This window comes from Bombus huntii, unplaced genomic scaffold, assembly GCF_024542735.1.
Source record: "Bombus huntii isolate Logan2020A unplaced genomic scaffold, iyBomHunt1.1 ctg00000115.1, whole genome shotgun sequence".
Taxonomy (NCBI): Eukaryota; Metazoa; Arthropoda; class Insecta; order Hymenoptera; family Apidae; genus Bombus; species Bombus huntii.
Window position 1 is genome coordinate 161,748 of NW_026099367.1, and position 19,629 is coordinate 181,376.

General features: G+C 36.4%; 2 protein-coding genes across 8 annotated transcripts in view; one reads left to right on the plus strand and one right to left on the minus strand.

Annotated features, from left to right (window-relative positions):
- LOC126877076 (omega-amidase NIT2-A-like) overlaps positions 1-19,629 on the minus strand; it is a 182,752-nt gene that overhangs the window by 146,472 nt on the left and 16,651 nt on the right. Inside the window, exon 1 of one of the 6 annotated variants that reach the window (XM_050639907.1) lies at positions 3,482-3,633. The exons of 1 other annotated variant lie outside the window; for it this stretch is intronic. The gene's annotated coding sequence lies outside the window, so the exon portion shown is untranslated. Of the gene's footprint in view, positions 1-3,481; positions 4,113-19,629 lie in introns of those variants that run through there. 4 more of the 6 variants (XM_050639909.1, XM_050639903.1, XM_050639894.1 and 1 more) reach the window with 4 other exon arrangements.
- The window catches only part of LOC126877079 (venom serine protease Bi-VSP-like), a 99,786-nt gene that overhangs the window by 65,216 nt on the left and 14,941 nt on the right, over positions 1-19,629 (plus strand). The window contains exon 4 of one of the 2 annotated variants that reach the window (XM_050639913.1): positions 2,250-2,399. The exons of the other annotated variant lie outside the window; for it this stretch is intronic. The gene's annotated coding sequence lies outside the window, so the exon portion shown is untranslated. Of the gene's footprint in view, positions 1-2,249; positions 2,400-19,629 lie in introns of those variants that run through there. 2 annotated transcript variants of the gene reach the window in all.

The following is a 19,629-nucleotide window of genomic DNA, read 5'->3' on the forward strand; positions in this document are numbered from 1 at the left end:
TTGATCGGTACCCTCTCAACGGGGGGAGAATGTTACGCCATGCGGCTTACCATAGGTCATATTCTTAACTATCGATCGCGGCACTATAATGTCGCAGACGGACCGTCGCGTCTGCCCGGCAAACAAACATTGTAGTGGCAAGCGCATGATTCATTAAGCAGGGCGACTTCCAGAAACGTCGACTCGTGGTCGTTATTTTACCTCGCGTAAAAGAATGTGGCGTGATCCGAACGTAGTGGGGGTCGCCTTCCAGAAAAAACGAAAAAAATCGAAAGGCGTTCAGAACTTTTCGAGAAGTCGAACCGTCAACACAGGTGGTATGTCGCGCATTACTTATCAACCAAAACGCAGTTACATTTTTTTTGTTCCATTTATATCTTTCTAGTTAATAAGTTGTTGAAATAAACATTAATTTATTTGTGTTAATTCTGTGGAATTTCATTGAACTACTGAACTGATCAGTTCGTGGCGTCGATTATTTAATCGTAACGGGAAATTACAACTCTCGTTGACGTGCTATCTCGCGATCGCGTCTCTCCGCGAACGGTCGAAACAAAATGATTCACTAAAAACTGTCCTGAATTCCTAAGAACTTATTTACCGCAAAACTGACAAAGTGTTTATTTAAAAAATGAGGTTGAAGGTAGTCCTTTTCTTTCATTTCATTCATTTTCATTTTCTTTCTTAAGTATGGCTAACACAATATCTAATCAATTAAAATTTTATATTTTCACGTGAAAAGTTTCTTTAGATAATTATTATCAACATGATGACTAACTCTTACGGATTAATACGTGTCTGTAGGGCAATCCGGTGGACTCGATCGGCTTTTTACTTCGAAAGTTGAGTAATCGGTGTCGCTTTCTTACGCATCTTTGAACTGTATAAATGTTTTAAAATTGTTTGATCCAGAATGTACCACACCGGACAATCAAGAAGGCAGGTGCCTTGACTACAGAAAATGTAAACCTCTGCAAGAAATATGGCAGATACAGTACCGTACAGCCACCGATTTTTATAGACGATCAGTGTGCAGATACCAGGGCAATGTTACGATCGTTTGCTGTCCGAACGATCCAAACAAAGAGAAGAGAGAAATTTTAATAAAAACTGTGTATAAGTATAAGGCTTTGCGACCACCATACTGAGGTTTTAGCAACGTCTCTCATACCAGGGTGGTCGATGGTAAACCAGCTGAACTTGGTACGTTTTATGTCTTTCTTTCCGATTAATAATAAGCCATTTACTGCAAAGAATGAACTTTAAAGGCATTAAACAGCACATCAATGTACATTTCAATTAGACTAAATAATAATGCTATGATTTTATCGGTAGTAACTTTACTTATTAACTTGAATTATTTCTTTCTTTTACTTCATGTTAGGAAGAGTATCTTTTTGCTTGAAATAAAAAATTGATATAGGAGTAATAATATGGATAGAGATCAAAAACTGTTAGGGCAGAAATTACACGTTTGAACTTTATAGTTCAGTATAGTTCAAATAGAAATTATATAGAATTATTTAATAATTTGTATTCCACTGGAATAAAAATTTAATTTCTGTCTTTATCAAATCTCTGTTTCAGAGTATTTGTACGTATGTACTTATCGTCTGCTGTATGATCGAATTTCGAATAGGTAATAATCGTTGTTACTCGTTATGTGAGAAAAAATTATGTATATTCACAACTATGACTATTGCATTTTAGGCGCTTGGCCATGAATCGCTGCATTAGGTTTTCGTAATCCCCGAAACCCAGACAAACCACTATGGAAGTGCGGAGGTTCCCTGATATCGGCTAGGCATGTTTTGACCGCAGCACATTGTGCACATATGGATGGAATAGAAAACATACACAATCATAATATTGCCATTCTTAGATTGGTGGAGGAGGTGCCATTTTCGAGTAAGTCCTCAAATATATATATATATATATATATATGCTATTGAGTATTACTGAAGTATCATATCCTGAAATTTCTTACTGTACACATATATTGTGTCATAAAGCGTGTATAATTCTTTCTCATACTTTTGGTCATTAGTTTCCTGCATTTTCATTTATTTTTTTATTTTTCAGGGTACGTATATCCCATTTGTACGAAAGAGCCCCTACGAAAGAGCAACTTCGTCGGCTATAACCCCCTTGTTGCTGGATCGGGAGCATTAAGATATAGTAAGTGATATCAATTTTATAATAAAATTAAATAGTTCCAGTCTTAAATATCTTTCTTATTTTCTTCGTAGGACGACCACGACGTAATGCATTAATGGAAGTACAAATGCCAGTGATTAAGAACGCCGAATGCAAAATAGCTTATTCCAAATTTCCTAATGCACCTGATATCACTGATGGTATAATATGCGCCGAACATGCTCAGGGTGGAGAGGATTCTTGTACGGTAATTAAGTTACAGAGTTACTACAAACTATACGGTATCTGAAGACACGTCGATTCGAATTAACATCAAATCGACGTCTTAAACATTAAAAATAATAGATAAACACAATTTAATAGTTTTGCCCACTTCTCACACCTCGTTATGGTATTTAATCTAATTTCCTCTAATCTTAGTTTTGCTCAAAATACATATAACATGTACGTTATAAATTGGAGTATTTCAATACACAAATCAATAGAAGATTATTACTGTATATAAGTATAATTTCAATACAATTCGATCGATATATTTCAGTATCTTTGATTAAAAATTTAACGATCCTTTCAGGCTGACCGCGGCGGATCACTGCTGATACAACATGAATTAACCTCGTATTTAATAGGTATTGTGTCTTATGCTTATAAGTGCGGCACAGCTGGGTATCCCAGCGTTTACACTAGGGTCACATCGTACCTTGACTTCATTCTCCAAGCGATGCAATAATATGATATTACTGTTCCATAAATATCATTGTGTAAAAAACGTAAAGTTGGATTTTCTTATTGTGGAGATAAGAAACAGCTCAAATTTACATTGTTTTGTACGTTACAAATTATAGGCTTAAAATGTACGAAATGTAACTTTGAAACGACACTAATTTTTTACGCACGATAAACCTCCACAACTTAGGTATGTAAAGATGATAAACGTATATTAATTCTATTAATTTGGTAATAATAAACCAACTTTCTGAGAAGTTCTGTAAATTTCGTTTCTTTTGTATCAAGAGAATAATGGAATATTCCACTTAGATCGTATACTTCTTGTATGTACGTACAAAATTTTCCGGCTAATCTAAAACACTTCATAAGATAGAGAGCTTCTGGAAATTCGGACACAGAGAGTGCATAAAATACAAGATAAGTCTCGTGTCTTTCAAAATTATTTTTTATTCGCTAAAAACGTCCTGTGTACTCATGCAATCACATGCAACCTCGAAACTTCACTTATTTTTTATCACTTTCCAATTCAATACACAGTTTCTGCATTTTTGACTATATGTAAGAGAAATTTCCATTCAGCCAAAGGTGTACTTACAGATTATAGATTCCTATACGACTCTCAGTAAAAATTTATCCGCACTCCAGATAGTTAAAACTTCTGTCGACCGTATTGATCCATCTGCACTCTTCGTATGACGTCAATATCTGTTCAGTGCTGCTGCGCAGGTTTCTTTGTGTTACGTCAATTCGTTTGTGACCGTTGCGCGAGTAATGGCGCTTTGCAATGGTGATTTGCAGGAAAACAGTGCAGGATGCTGTGATTCGTTTCTTGTGGTCGGAGGTTATGTTTGATGCCTATATTTATCAAAGATTTAATGCACATTATGGAGAAAGTGTTTTGTCACGAAGTGTGTTTGAATGGGCACAAAAGTTCAAAGAAGATCGCACAAGTGTTATGAAAAAACAGCTGGACGCCCGTCCACATCCACGATGACAACATTGAACGTGCTCATGAACTTATGCTCTATGGAATAGACGAGTGACAGTGGATAATGTGGCAAATCATTTGCAAATCAGCCACGGCTCTGCTTATGCAATAGTACACGACAGATTTGGATTTTAAAAAGTTTGTGCGAGATGGATGCCGAAAAAGCTGATGAAAAGGTGAAGACGACGATGCATTCGTGGTTCGCAGCTCAGCCCAAAACATTTTTTAATGAGAAAATACAAAGGTCCTTCGGCAAATGGACAAAGTGTATACAGAAATCGAGTGATTATGTCAAAAAATGATGTATGTCTTTTTTGACAATTGCTTAAAATAAATTCTACACCGACAGAGCGGGTAACTTTTTACTCACCCTCGTAAGACACTTAAATTTCCAATCTATTATGATGAATAAAAGAGCTTATACTATTAAATCTAATTGTATTTTGTTGCATGAGAGTACACGTGTATGTGATGTACATTACCTTTATATCCCCTTGAACGCTTCAATATTGCGCATATATACTATATTTTGTACAGCTTCTATAAAATTTCGTATGTTTGTTTAGGCTGTTAATCTAGAGGCTGGAGTACAAAGAAGTGGCACAATGATGTGGGCTGATGACATTTATAATTATCAAGGAATCACCCCTACATTCGCTCAGGTATATATCGTTGACTATAACGTATTTAACATATATGATTGTTAGAATATTAATAATTAATTTTTAATTCTATCAGAATTTTAATGAAACTGTCCCTTGGGAAGGAAGAACTGATACCTTGATATCACGGTTTGTACATCCTATATATACGACAAATTTTAGAACATTATATAACGAAGAACCAGATCGTCGTGGCCATGTGATGTGAATAAAAGGACTTGAATTTGATGATATTTTTATAATGTTAGATAACATAACTAAGTATCTTCACAGTAAGATAGGATGACATGGTTTACATGATCTTAATGTTGTTCACTCGAGTGATGATATTATAAGGAAAAGCGTAATATCACAGGTAGGATGATTCATAATTTAGAACTACTAACTCATGTATGTATTAAAAATTAAAGAAATATATTAAATTTTATAGGATATTTATGTTTAGTAACCAGTAATTCAGAGATTGGTATTCATGGTTACTATAACGAGGCTGTAGAAACGCACCCTTTCTTCTTTGCAAATGGTCCTGTATTTATGTCTAAGCCGAAACTGGAACCTCTGAATAATTTAGATTTATTCTTGTTATTTTCTAAAATACTTATCTACAGTATACCATAAGGAATGATACCGTATCGCACCTAATCAAGTGCCTTAAGAAACATCAACAGGATATCACAGTAATCCCTTATCGACTGATATGTAAGTAAAAGTTATCTGTCATTGTTATACACAATTATGTGTTAGTGTTATACACAGTTATTTATCATTTTCTATTAATTCAGTTGTAGCCACTACAATATCTATGACACTGGTAGTAATTATAAGAACAATAATGATGTTCTATAAGAGGAAATGATGATTAGGAACAAAAACTTACAGGTAAGTCAAAGTATATGTTATTTGCCATTTGAAAAGAAAGTTACTAACTTGGAATTTTTTGATAAATAATAATTGTGCAAAATATATTGGATTTCAAATTTGTCAAAAATTGAAATTTAAGAAGCATTGTAATAATATAACATTAATATTTTGATTTTTCAGGAGATATCATGCGGTGGATGGATAATATGTAAAAAATATTAAGCAGTATATGAATTTTCATATTGCGTAGAGATAACAAAATGAATTTTAAAAAATGTCGACATGGTAATAAGAAATAGCATCATGACAAAGAATATATAAACACAGTTTCATTTTTTATAAATAAAAATTTGTTGTTCCAGATTTTGAAATATAGTGAAACGTTTAATTAGTATCTTAATATCTTTAAATAATTATTATTTTAGAATCAATTGTAATTGTATCATACGTACTTTTGAATTCGTGCAAGAACATATGTTATTTTGAAGTAGTTATTATTAGGAAATTGTTAGACGCGAACAGTATGCGAAAAGTTAGTATGTAGTGTAATAATTATCAATCAAAGCACAAGAATTAAATTCTTTAGGAAAAAATTTCCGGAATTTCTTATTTACATGATCATAAAGAAATCCATAACAAAAAGGAGCTGCTTTCTAATACTTCTCTTCCTTGTAATGCCTACGTTAACAATAACGAGGTTCGACTTTTTGTTTTTAGAGGGATACTGGAAAATTTGAAAGTACAGTACCATTGGGAAGAAAATCACGATATTGAAAACGATATTTGCAAGTAAATTTCCAAAAAATCTGTTTTCAAATTTTCGCTTTCTATTTCACATTAAAAGAAAGGGAGGGCTGCCTTCTTTTTCTGCAAGACAAAACAAACATTCTGAATCTCGTATCAATGAATGATGTCAATAAGTTATTTTTCTTTTCAGATTGAACAATATTCCAGATTTATTCATAATTTCATACTACGCGAAGAATAGACTTTCATAGGTATATAAAGGAAATATTAAGTATAGGAAAACTCTTTTTCGTTGTAGGTGACATATGCTTCACGGTTGAACACATGTATTTTTGAACACATATAAATGAAAAAGTACTCTTATGGAGAAAAAGAATTGATACCTTCGATTGACATTAGATAATGTATATAAACTTATGAACAATCACTATCACTATCAGTTTGTATTTTAGGTGCACACGCAGATTTGTTGGAGTTCTTATAAAATGTACTTCCTGTACGAACGTTTTATTCTTCCAAATTTTACGATACTATGTCTCATATGATAACTATATGGATTAAACGTAATATAAATGATCCGAAAATAGACTCGAACGACATTAATTGTCTTTCTATTTATACCAATATCGAAAATACAAGTAAAGCTGGAGCAATAGTATGCAAGAATGGACTATTTATTATTTTAAACCAAATCATAGCATATTCAGAATGCACAGTATTATCATGAAACGACGAGTTTTATGTTAATTCCGACCGATTACAATACCTTTCTTTCGTTTACAAGGAACGACGAGACTGGCAGTTGCGTGATTTCCAATGCAAAAGCCGCGATATCTGCACGATAACCTAACCTCAACCGATTTTGTTGTACTATTCTTACGTGGACTTCGTTTGTACCACTTTCGTAACAAAAATAGAATACGTAGAACACAGCATTCCGTTATGCGATATTGTCGATTCCTAACATCCGAAAAATCAGAGATAATTTTTTCCCTACAGTTGTACATTTGTGTGAAAAATTACGAACGTAAAGTTGTTTGGTGCATGCACAGTCCTCCCCTCCGCTGCATTTGCGTGGACATGCTAGAAAGATTCACTTTTCCACGGTGAAACTGTATGTATTATAATTTCATTTTTACAAAGGTCGAACATCCTACTATGCATAAATTTAATATTAATATAAGCAGGTTTCGTGTTAAGTATTACATCTGACGTATAAGCACACGTGTGTACGAGCCTTGGTTTTAAATGTCTTATAGTAGACACCGAAAAGATTATTCAGTTGGATATCTGACTCAACATCAATATTTTACTAGGAGATAACATGTTAAGAACACGTTGGTGGATGGCATGGGAGATGATGAATGAAGACATACTTCTGTGAGATACATAAAATAGTAGTCAGAACGTATTTTGGCGCTTGGGGACAGCAACAGCTTTTTTTTTGTTTTTATTTATTTGTTGAAATTACAATCAATTCTCGCGTTGAGAATTTTCAGTAATTTTTCCGGCGTGGCGCAGTGACATGGCTGTTTATTTACAATAAGTTAATACTTATTATAGATAGGTATAATTTATAAGTATTATAAGTAAGTGCATATGCTTAATTTGGATAATTAAATGAATCTAACGTTTAGGTCTAGCGAGTAGTGCCTCTTCAGCCTGCGAATCTGGTCCGTCGTATCGAGTAGTCCAGTGATTAGGGGGTTTCGGTGTTTCTTGACTCTTTTGCTATATCTGTCGCTATATTTTGCTATTTCCTCTTTGACTGTAGGTATCTTGAGGTCGCGATGGATGGTTTCGTTGGTAACATACCAAGGTGCGTCTATTAAGGCTCTTAGCGCTTTCGATTGGAATCGTTGTAGTATTTCGATGTTGGAGTTACTTGGACAGCAACAGCTGGTGATACTGTCATACACCTCCATTTATAAACTTTCGAAAATCGATGTGACCTTCAAACTTTAGTGTATTCTGTTTCACAGCACAAAATGTTTCCGAAACGTAAGTTTATTGTTACAATAAACTTGACTAGTGGCTCTGAAATACTATCCTTGAAAAAACAATGGGGAAATTGGAGCAAAAAAAAAGAAGGAAATAAACAAAGACCTTGTTGGTTCGTAAAAATAAAATATGCTACAGGAAAAATTTTTTCCAACGGATTGAGATGCGACAAGCTTTAAAAGCTATGACGCGAATCGAGCGTTTGTCTACAAGAGCGCATTTTCGGTGGATATATATGTCGGAATGACATTGGGGATAGGGTTGTCGGTGTTTGAGGAGTCTTCATTGAAGGTAGCCATCGTTGCGGTGTAACGAAGATACGATTTATTGACACAGGTATGAATAACACAGGTTTTGACAATCTACCACGGCGGTGAGACGTCCGCGACACTAGTGACAGTGGTCTCCGGTTCAATAACGAATCCGCGGCCAACGGGATGACAGATGGGCGTTCTCGCTGAATCTAAGTCTGACTCGTAAAAATAATTGCTGAGCGTAAAGACGTTACTCTTTGGTCGACGGGAGCGCGTAAAAGAATGCCCGTCCCGTCCCGACGATGTCACAGAGGAAAACTATAATGGGGTGTGTCTAAGGACACGAGATCATCGGATTCGTCGAGGAAAGCCTTCGTTTAGGAAGTAAGGGAAATTGACGTTGCTGCTAATTGGTCAATCTCCATATCGGTGGTTAGAAAAAGATGTTAGCCGCCCTCGAGGGAAAGTTGCTAGTGGGAGACGCCGCTCGTTGAAAAATATGTCTCCCCTATCTTCCCGTAGTTGGGACAAAGACTGTTTGTCTGTTTGAAGGACTTTAGTTAACTAAACCTTAAGATTTATAACGGGCCCTCCAGCTAGCCGAACATGTACTGCGGAGACGCATCGACATCTGGCAATCATCTTACTCGAAGAATAGGGTCTGCGTGTGGCGAGCCACGGGACAGAAACCGTTGGAATGTTTACTGTCGCGTGTCGCCACGAATATTTCTTTTAAGGAGAGCTATAGAATTACTCCATACCTTTGTTAGGCAAAGCGTTTATCCCTTGACCGCGGCTACGTTGGGCGACAGACTGTCACCTCGAGCCAAAGCTCACCGTCACTAATCTAGAACAATTACAATCGGATTGAATAACTACAATTGTTCAATTACAGCTATAGTAGACTCTAGGTTAGAATGTTGCGGGATTATCTAAAATTCCAAAGGCTCCGGTGTTCTTTCATCTCCGACATATAATTATATAATGACTCATTGAAAACCAGCTTTCATTTTTTGTTGATAGTATGGTAAGAAAATGTGAAGTTCGAACGCTTGTAACGATTGCCTGAGTTGCGTCATCCTTGGTTTTAGGAAAAGATAGGGAAGTCACTGAAGGGTGTCGCGGCTTCGATGTCTTTCGTAGCTGCGACGCGGAGGCCTCTCGGTTGTTCTTTGAACAATCGTCAACGTGGACGAACGTCAAAGCGAAACCACGCGAATTCGGCATTTCCGATAATACGGAACTCTGTAAACGCGACTGCGTTGAATTCGTTCGATTAATTCCTAGCAGTATCTATAAACAGTGAACTTAAGGCCCCATACACAACTGCATACGCTAGGTTGTAAGAAATAATAGCTATATAAGTATGTAGCGGCGCATGAGTTAGAGAACGATGCAAATCGAGAGCGACTCATATTATTGTTTTGCCTCGTGACACTTACACAGTCTTGACGTACATGTAACGTCAACAAATATCTCCAACAGACTCAGGAAACCTGAACAGCCTTGCACACGACACCGACTCCCAAAACAAAGGAATATGAATTCGGCACATAGGCATAAGATAAACGAACATCTAGAAGGGCTGTGTCTTGATCGAGTCTTTCAGTCTTTCGGTAACGGTCAAATCGCACACTTGTAATCCTATTATAAAATAAAGGTACCTCGAACTCTGGTTCAAGAACCCAACATTTTTTTATTATTATTTTCCCATTATTTTTACGTGACATTTTGGCGATCCTGCCAGGATCCATTCGCTTCAGTGTAAACGAAGTTACGATTTCGGTCTACGGACATTATTGAAGATCGAAGGATTCGAACTACTTGTGTTATGAACTTTGCTGTCAATAATTTACCACGGTGGACCAAATTAACGGGGCCACTGTCAGCATAGAACAAATCAACAGAACGAGTTTGACACTCAAACGCATTTGAACGCGCCACAGAGGAAAACACCGCAAGGGAACCTCATTCTACGAACTTACGTATCAAGGTGAGAAAAGTCGGAATTCTTTTAAACAATATAGAACGCGAAAAGTTAGTTTCTCTAGTAACTCTAGCGAAGAGACAATATGAACAAGAAAGACACAAAAGCCGAGACAAGTTTACCCTCTACAAGTGGAGTTCAAAATAAAACGGGAACACTCGATTCCTCTACCAGAGCAATTTTAGACTTAATACAGAGACAGAACGAAGAATTTCGACAACAATTTAACGAAATAAAGAATGCTTTAAAATTAGCGAACGAAGAAAATAGAAAACGCGCTAACGAAATGGAAATATTAAGTAGAAACCTCTCTCGTGTTAAACTACCACAAATAAACGTAAAATCAACTGAATTCGGTTCTATGATGACTGACGATGACGATAATATATCAGTATTAAAACACGATACTAATCCACCTCCACCTATGCCACAAAAGCCACCAACATATGTCCAACCATCCAATTCAACAGCTGGAAACTCTGGAAATCTAAAAGCTGTTTAGTATCTCCGATACTAAACGGAGAAAACGATATAAGTGTAGAAGATTTTATTCGTGAAATAAAAGAAATGAGAATGATGTGTAGCGAACAAACGTTATTATTAAAAATGATCAAAATAGAGAAAATTGTAGGAAAAGCCGCAATGACAATCCGCAATATCCATATTAACGAATTCGAAACTCTGTACGAAGGATTAAGACGTAACGTAGCTACTCAAGCATCAGTAAGAGAACACCAAGATCAGTTAAGAGTGATAAAGCAAGGAATAACCGAAAGCGTGCAAAATTATAACATTAGATTTCGACGTGTTTTCAACAAACTTCAATACAGCATTACCAATGAATATAAAGACGAACTAACTCGATGAGCGATGAACGATCGACTATACATGGTTTCTGTGATTGACTATGTAAGAGGCCTTCGTTCAGAAATAGGACACGTGCTATTGGCTAATCCCCCCCCCCCCCAAACATCATCGATGCAGAAAAAAAGGCAATGGACGTGGAAAAATACTTTCGCGAAGACAACGCTCGCAGACGGATGACACGACAAACAACCACTCCACCATCTTATCGTAACCAGACGTCTCGTCCAGTAGGTAACCGCTTCACGATTACAAGTAACATGAATAACAAAACTCCACCCACACAAAACATTCTACCAAGAATGAATAATTTTACAAAGCTTGAAAATCGACCATTAAACGAAAGGCCACAAACGAAATGTTTCAAATGCGATCGATTGGGACACCTTGCCAATCAATGCCAAAATTTTCGAATACCGCCTCAAACAAAAGCCCCTCCAGGAATAAACCACATTCAAGAACAATCAGAATTAACAATGCTACCTCAGGAAGATTATCCACAATACGACTACAATTACCAGGACGACGAGGATTGCGATTTTTCGTTGACTCGGGAGCAGGAATCAACTTGCTTAAACGAGGATGCTACCCAGGAAGGACAATAATACCAGACACATAGAAATTCTCCATGGAACATTCCAAATACGAATCCAATTCCAAAATTAAACTAAATTTATTCAACAAAGAGATAGAATTTTCCTTAGTAGATGATAATTTCCCTATCATAGAAGACGGCATATTAGGCTTACCCGGTTTAAATCAATATCGATTCGAACTCTCCAATAAAACATTAAAATTAGATAATAATACTCTTCTGCTGCAGCAAGAACCACCCCTCGCATCGGGAGAAATCGTTCAAAAAATTGTATACTTCGACGGAAAGCCAACGCCAGTATGCTTTATCAATGGTGGTAAGTTTTCAGTCCAAATTTCTAACATTATTGAAAATATAAACACTGTAGATCAAATCTAAAAATTCAAATCTTTGATTCGACTATCGCACATAGAAAAACCTCTTAGAGAACCTATGTAGTATTTTCGTCTGTACCTACTTAAATTATATTTATCTTATTTTCCTTTAAGCATTCGTGAACGTAGTGGTAATGAACTTCAATGTGTTTAGAATTTTTTGTGAAATTTCCGTACTTTGCTATACTTATCACTCCAGAGTTATCGTCATAAATTTTTACAGGGTTATTGTCTAGATTTACATTGAAGACCTTCATAATTTCTCTAATAGACATTAATTCACTCACCGCTTCCGATAGAGCTACATACTCTGCATACGTCCAGGCTTTTGTCACACACCTTTGTTTTTTAGATTTCCAACCGATTACATTTCCATACAATTTAATTACATATCCAGAAGTAGATTTTCTATCTAAATGATCTCCTGCCCAATCAGCGTCCACATAACAATCTATCGTTTCACACTTTTCATTCCTTTTCTAATGTAACCTTAAATCTTTAATATTAAATATTTCAATATTTCGGTACAAATATTTCAATATTCGCAAAGCATATTTAAAATGTGTCTCGCTACAACAATCTTGAAATCTACTTAAGATAATTCACACTATAACTTATATTGGGTCTGGTATTTGTACTAATATACAGCAATGCGCCAATTAAATTCTTGTATCCAATGTCATTTCTATTTATCTCAGCGTTTTCAATTTTTAAATTTGTTTCCGTTGGTGTACAGTACAATTTGCTGTTTTGTAATTTATATTTGTTCGCTAATGATTCAATGTATTTCGTTTGGCTTAGTTTCATTTCATTTTTTATATAATCATACTCTATATTTATTCCAAAATATTCTTTTACTTCACTTAAATCTTTCATTTTAAATTTATCAGGTAATAGCTTCTTTACATTTTGTATCCTTTTTTTTGTTTTTACTACAGATTAACAAATCGTCTACATATATTAGCAAATAAACAACATTTTCCCCCTCTCCATGAGTATATAGGCACAACTCTATGTTATTCTTCTTAAAATCCAATGTCGTCACATACCTATCAAAACACTCATACCAATCCCTCGGACTTTCTTTTAACCCATAAAGCGCTTTCGATAATTTACAAACTCTATTCGTTCCGTCCGCATATCCCTTTGGTTGATTTACATATACCTCCGAGGTTACTTCACCATTTAAAAAGGCAGTTTCTACATCCATTTGCTCAATTATTACTCCATTTTGACAACAATATGATAGCAATATCTTAAAGGTCTGATTACTCGCCACTGGAGAATATATGTCATCGGCTACGTTTCTTTGTTGAAATCCCCTTACCACTAATCTAGCCTTATACCTGTCCTCTGATTTTTTCGTGTAAACCCATTTTACATCTAATACTTCTTTGCCTTTTACCCTTTCTACCAATTTCCAAGTTTTATTCTTATAGAGACATTCTATTTCCTTATCCATAGCCTGTTTCCAAACTTCACTATTTTCACAACAAATCGCCTCCTCAAATGTGCAAAAGATATCTACTCTACAATAATTTGCGTGAATCTCACTACTGTTTTCCTTTTCTGGATACCTTACTGGAGTTTTCTTATTACGTGTAGATCTCCTAGGAATCTTTACGCTTTCAGAACTATTATCATTTTCATCTTCTCTACTTTCTAACTCTTCCTTATTCATGCTGTCCAATAAATAATTATCTTTACTATCATCGCTAACTGCATCGAATGAATTCTCCTCAAAACCGATACATTTTTTGTCTGTTTCTACGACCTCTACATGTCGCTACTGTTATTTTTACACCTAATAGGACTCTCTAACCTACTTCACTATATCCTAACAGAATTCCCATATCTGCCTTCTTATCCCATTTGGAAACTCTTTTTTGTTCTGGCCTTCTTACAAAAACTTTACTTCCATATAGATGTAGATTTTTAACACTTGGTTTTCTCCCGAAGAATATTTCAAAAGGTGTCTTTCTTTCTATAGTATTCGCTAATATTCGATTTTTCAAGTATGCCGCTGTACAAACTATTTCCGGCCAGTACCTTTTATGTACTTTCGCTTCCGCTAACAAGCAACGCGCCATGTCCATCACTGTTCTATTATACCTTTCCGCTGTCCCGTTTAATTCATGTACGTATGTTGGGCAATTATTTATTCTTATACCTTTATCCCTAGCAAATTTATAAATTCGATTATTTAAATATTCTTTACCATTATCGCATCTTAATATTTTTAACCTCTTGCCCGTTAAATTTTCGGCTTCATTTACGAACTGTACGAAAGAATCAAAGACCTCATCTTTTGATTTTATACAATAGATCCTAGCTATTTTACTATAATCATCGATAAATGAAATGAAATATTTTTCTCCATTGAATCCGGTAGTCTTAAAGGGACCACATACGTCCGTATGAATAATTTCCATTATTTCCCTAGCCTTAGTTCGATTATTTTTGAAAGGTAAGTTATGCATTTTGCTTTCTATACACACCCTACATTTCAAAAGTTCCTTTTCAAATTCATTCGGTATGCCAGTCACTAGCTGCTCTTTACCCAAAATCTCTAAATATTTAAAATTTACGTGTCCTAGCATCCTATGCCATCTTTCCTTTTTACTCATACCACTACGTTCGGCGCTGTTTACTAAGTGCTTCTTCCCTTTCAATATACTTTTTATTCTATATGTCCCATTCTCTTTGAACTGAGCTGTAAGTATATTATCCTCATCTATTACTTTCGCAATATTTCCTTTGGAAATAACCGTATTCTTATCGTCTGCTGGTTTACCTAAACTAATCAAATTTGCGGACATTTCTTTCGCGTAAAATACTTTCCTCATATTTATTTTATTTTGTTTTCCGAATGCTTCAAAATAACTTATAACATTCCCAACTTTTGTCGCTTTTATCGGTCTATTATCGCCTAAATATATATTTACCGGTTCTTTTAGATCGATAGATTTATCGAAATAATTTATATTATTAATTATGTGATCGGTACAACCGCTATCTAATAGCCACACTATTTCGTTCTTACTTATTTCATTCGTCTCACTGCTGTTTGCTGCGTGCGCCGTTGCTGTCCATATGCCTGCTCTTGAGTTTCCATGCTCGCCCGTGCCGGTTCTTGATTGATGATGAAAGTTTCCACGTCCTCTGCTCGTATTGCCTTTGTTCTCTCTTCCTCTGTTTCGACCAGGTGTTGGCCCATGCCAATAGCCGTTACTGCTTCCCGCTTGGACGCCATTTTGACACTCTCTCGCAAAGTGTCCTAATCTTCCACATCTGAAGCATCCTTCCTTTTTTGCAGAAAAGGCGTTGGTTTGCCTTTCTCCTCGATTGGATTTATTTTTCTTCTCTGCTATCTCTATTTTATTTTTTACATACGCTACCGTTTGATCCTCTTCTTTCAATGCGTCTATTATGTCCGCTATGTAGCTGTATTCTTCGGGTAACGTATTCAGCATGTAATTCAGCTTTTCCCTCTCACTTACTTGTGCGTCCGCACTTTTTAATTCATTTATTAATTTTTCGAAATCGTTAAAGAATGATGCTGAATCACTGTAGTTCTCCAGTCTTATGTTTTCCAATCTCCTTCTGCATACGATCTGCAGTGCCGTCGACTCTTTCAAGTACATTTCATCGAACCTTTTTATTATATCATACGCCGTTTTTCCTTCCCTAACATACTCCAATTGTCTGTTCGATATTGCACTATAAATTATATTTATCGCCTTCAAATCCTTTTTGTCCCAGTCTTCATCGTCTCTTTCGTTCTTCATTCTAGTTGTAACAACCTCGCATTCCTTATATTTGAGAAACATCGTGATTCTTTGCTTCCACATTCCATAATCCTCACCATCGAATATAGGTATCATGATTTCCGATCTCTCCATTTTAATTGATTCTTCTTTTTTTTTCTTTTCTTACTCAAGCGTTCCTACGTGCTCGAAGTATATTTTTTTTCTCTGAAAGTTTTTTTTTCTTTACTGAAAACTCACTCGCAAGATCGTAACCACGCACTAAATATCTTGCAAAACTAGTAACCACGCTCTGCTACCATGTTAAGGAAATTCGAGGATTTGGGAATACAAATAATTGACTATATTTCCCACACAACAGTTATACATCTATATTACTCTCTGAAGAACGTCTTGCACGCACGCTGGTCGCCAACCGACTATCCTAGATTCTTCTAACATCTGGCAACAGTCTTTTGTCTCCACTAAGACCTTGACGCCCTCTAACCCTTACACACACACTCTCATGTACAGTGTAAATGTATCACTTCCCTAACAAATAAGTATGTTATTTCGTTACCACTTATCTCGTTCATCTCGCTGCTGTGTGCTGCGTGCGCTGTTGCCATCCATATGCCTGCTCCTGAGTTGCCATATTCGCTCGTGCCGGCTGCTGATTGACGATGGAAGTTTCCACGCCCCCTGTTCGTATTGCCTTTGTTTCCTCTTCCTCTGCTGCGACCACGTGTTGACCCACGCCGATAACTGTTACTGCTTCCCGCTTGGACGCCATTTTGACACTCTCATGCAAAATATCCCACTCTTCCACATTTGAAGCATCCTTCCTTTTTTGCAGCAAAGGCATTAGTTTTCATTTCTCCTCGATTAGACTTATCTTTCTTTTCCGCTATTTCTATTTTATTCTTCACGCACGCTACCGTTTGTTTCTCTTCTTTCACTGCATCTATTATATCCGCTATGTAGCTATACTCTTCGGGTAACGTATTGTTTTCGCACGTTCGCTGGGAGACGCGATCTCGAAGAAGCGCGCCAACGGGAGTCGTAAATTCCCGTTACGATTTGCTAATCGACGCCGCGAATCGCTCGATCCCTTATTTCGTTTAGGATAATAAGGGTAGTTAAATGAAGGATAACGCTGTTGCTAACAGGTTATTATATATTTTCACAAACCAACAACTTCGGTGTAACACAAAATGAATATTTGTTATGAGATGACTACGAATGAGTGCGACCTGAGTCTCTAGACGGATTATCGCGTATACTGATGGATTTGTCGACTCATTGTATTCGAATTGCTGACCGCTTGACGAGATGCTTGATTGAGACTGACTGATCTTCGGGTGTAAACCCGGTCGAAGGATGTTGACTGTTCGAAGGATGTAAAGTCAGTGATGTTCGGAGACGATGCTGTGGCGGAGGAAAGCTAAGGATGGGTGTGTCTAGCGCACGGGACCATCGGATTTGTTGGTGACGATTTTGACTAAGGGAGTGAGGGAAATAGTCTTCGTTGTTAATTGGTTAAACGAAGGGTCTTAACCGCCCTCGAGAGAAAGTGGTTCGTGGGAGGAAAGTTGCATCATACGTGAGAAAAACCAACTTTCCCTTGTCAAGCCGTAGTAGACAAAGGTCTTTAGAAATGCTTTGGAAACAGACGTTTGTTCAGTTTGAAGGACCTCGACTAGGAAATTCCTAAGATTTATGGAAGATACTTGAGACTATTGAGGGTACGCAGTGAGTATCCGAAGACATCTGGTTGCCATCTTGCCCGCGGTGTGTGGCCTGGGCTAGGTAGAGTTACGCGACGTAACACGTATTTATCATGTAATTCAGCTTTTCCCTCTCACTCACTTTTGCGCCTGCACCTTTTAATTCATTTATTAATTTTTCAAGATCGCTAAAAAACGATGCTGAATCACTGTATTTATCAAGACTTATCTTCTCCAATCTCCTTCTGCACACGATCTAGTGCCGTCGATTCTTTCAAGTACACTTCGTCGAACTTTTTCATTATTTCATACGCTGTTTTTTCTTCCCTAATATATTCTAATTGTCTATTTGAGAAGGCACTGTAAATTATATTTATCGCCTTCAGATCCTTTTTATCCCAGTCTGGATTGTCTGTTTCAGTCTTCACTCTAGTTATAACAATATCACATTCTTTATATCTCAGAAACATTGTTATTCTTTTCTTCCACATACCGTAACCCTCACCATCGAATATCGATAGCATAATTTCCGATCTCTCCATTTTAATTGATTTCCTATTCTTTACTCAAGCGTTCCTACGTGCTTGAAGTATTTTTTCTTTTATTTTATATTCTTTGAACGTTTCTTCCCTTACTAAACTCGCAAGACTAAAAACCACGCACTAAATAGCTTGCAAAACTAATAACCACGCTCTGCTACCATGTTAAGGTATAGAGAGGATTCGAAAATACAAATAGTTTACTTTATTTCGCACACAACAGCTATACATATATATATTACACTCTGAAGACTTCGATAACCTTCTTGCACGCACGCTTGTTGTCAACCACCTCCTCTAGATTCTCCTAACAGCCTCCAATCGTCTTTTGTCTCTACTGAGACCTGGACGCCCTCTGACGCTTACACACACATTCACGTGTACAGTGTAAATGTATCATCTACGTAACAAGATCATCAACGTAAAATCCTACCGTCCTCCCGAACATCATAAAACCGAAATAAATAAACAGATGACTGAAATGTTAAACAAAGAGATTATAGAACCCTCCGACTCTCCCTATAACTCTCCTGTCTGGGTCGTTCCAAAGAAAATCGACGCATCAGGGAAACAAAAGTGGCGAGTAGTGATTGACTTTAGGAAGTTAAACGAACTAACAGACCAAGACGCGTATCCACTACCTGACATTAACGATATACTATCACAGCTAGGAAATAAGAAATATTTCTCCTCTTTAGACTTATCCTCAGGGTTCCATCAAATACCCATGGACGAGAATTCAAAGAAATACACTACATTTAGCACACCATAAGAACACTTCCACTATAATAGAATGCCATTCGGGCTCAAGAACGCACCTGCTACCTTTCAAAGAATGATGGATACCACGTTAAGAGGTTTGATTAACAATCATTGTTTCGTTTATCTCGATGATATCATTATATTCGGGCAATCGATGGAAGAACATACTAAAAACTTAGTCATTATATTCCAAAGACTCGGGAAAGTAGGTCTAAGAATACAACCAGATAAATGTGAATTCTTAAAGCCCGAATTAGAATATCTAGGACATGTAGTGACAGCAGATGGAGTAAAACCTAACCCTAAAAAGATAGAAGCAGTAAAGAATTTCAAACTACCAAAAAATCCTACAGATGTAAAATCATTCCTTGGGCTAGCTGGATACTATAGAAAATTTATTAGAAACTTCTCTAAAATTGCCAAACCTCAATCTATTTTTAAAGAAGGACATTTAGTATTAATTCATAACGATCATAAAGAACACAAGATAGATACTGAATGGCCAGGGCCATACACCATTGAAAAAGTGAAAAACCCCTTATTATGAAATAATAGTAAATCACTCGATTAGGAAAATACATGGTAACCGTATTAAACCTTACTTTCCAGGACGATCTTCACCTTCTTCATAGTTAG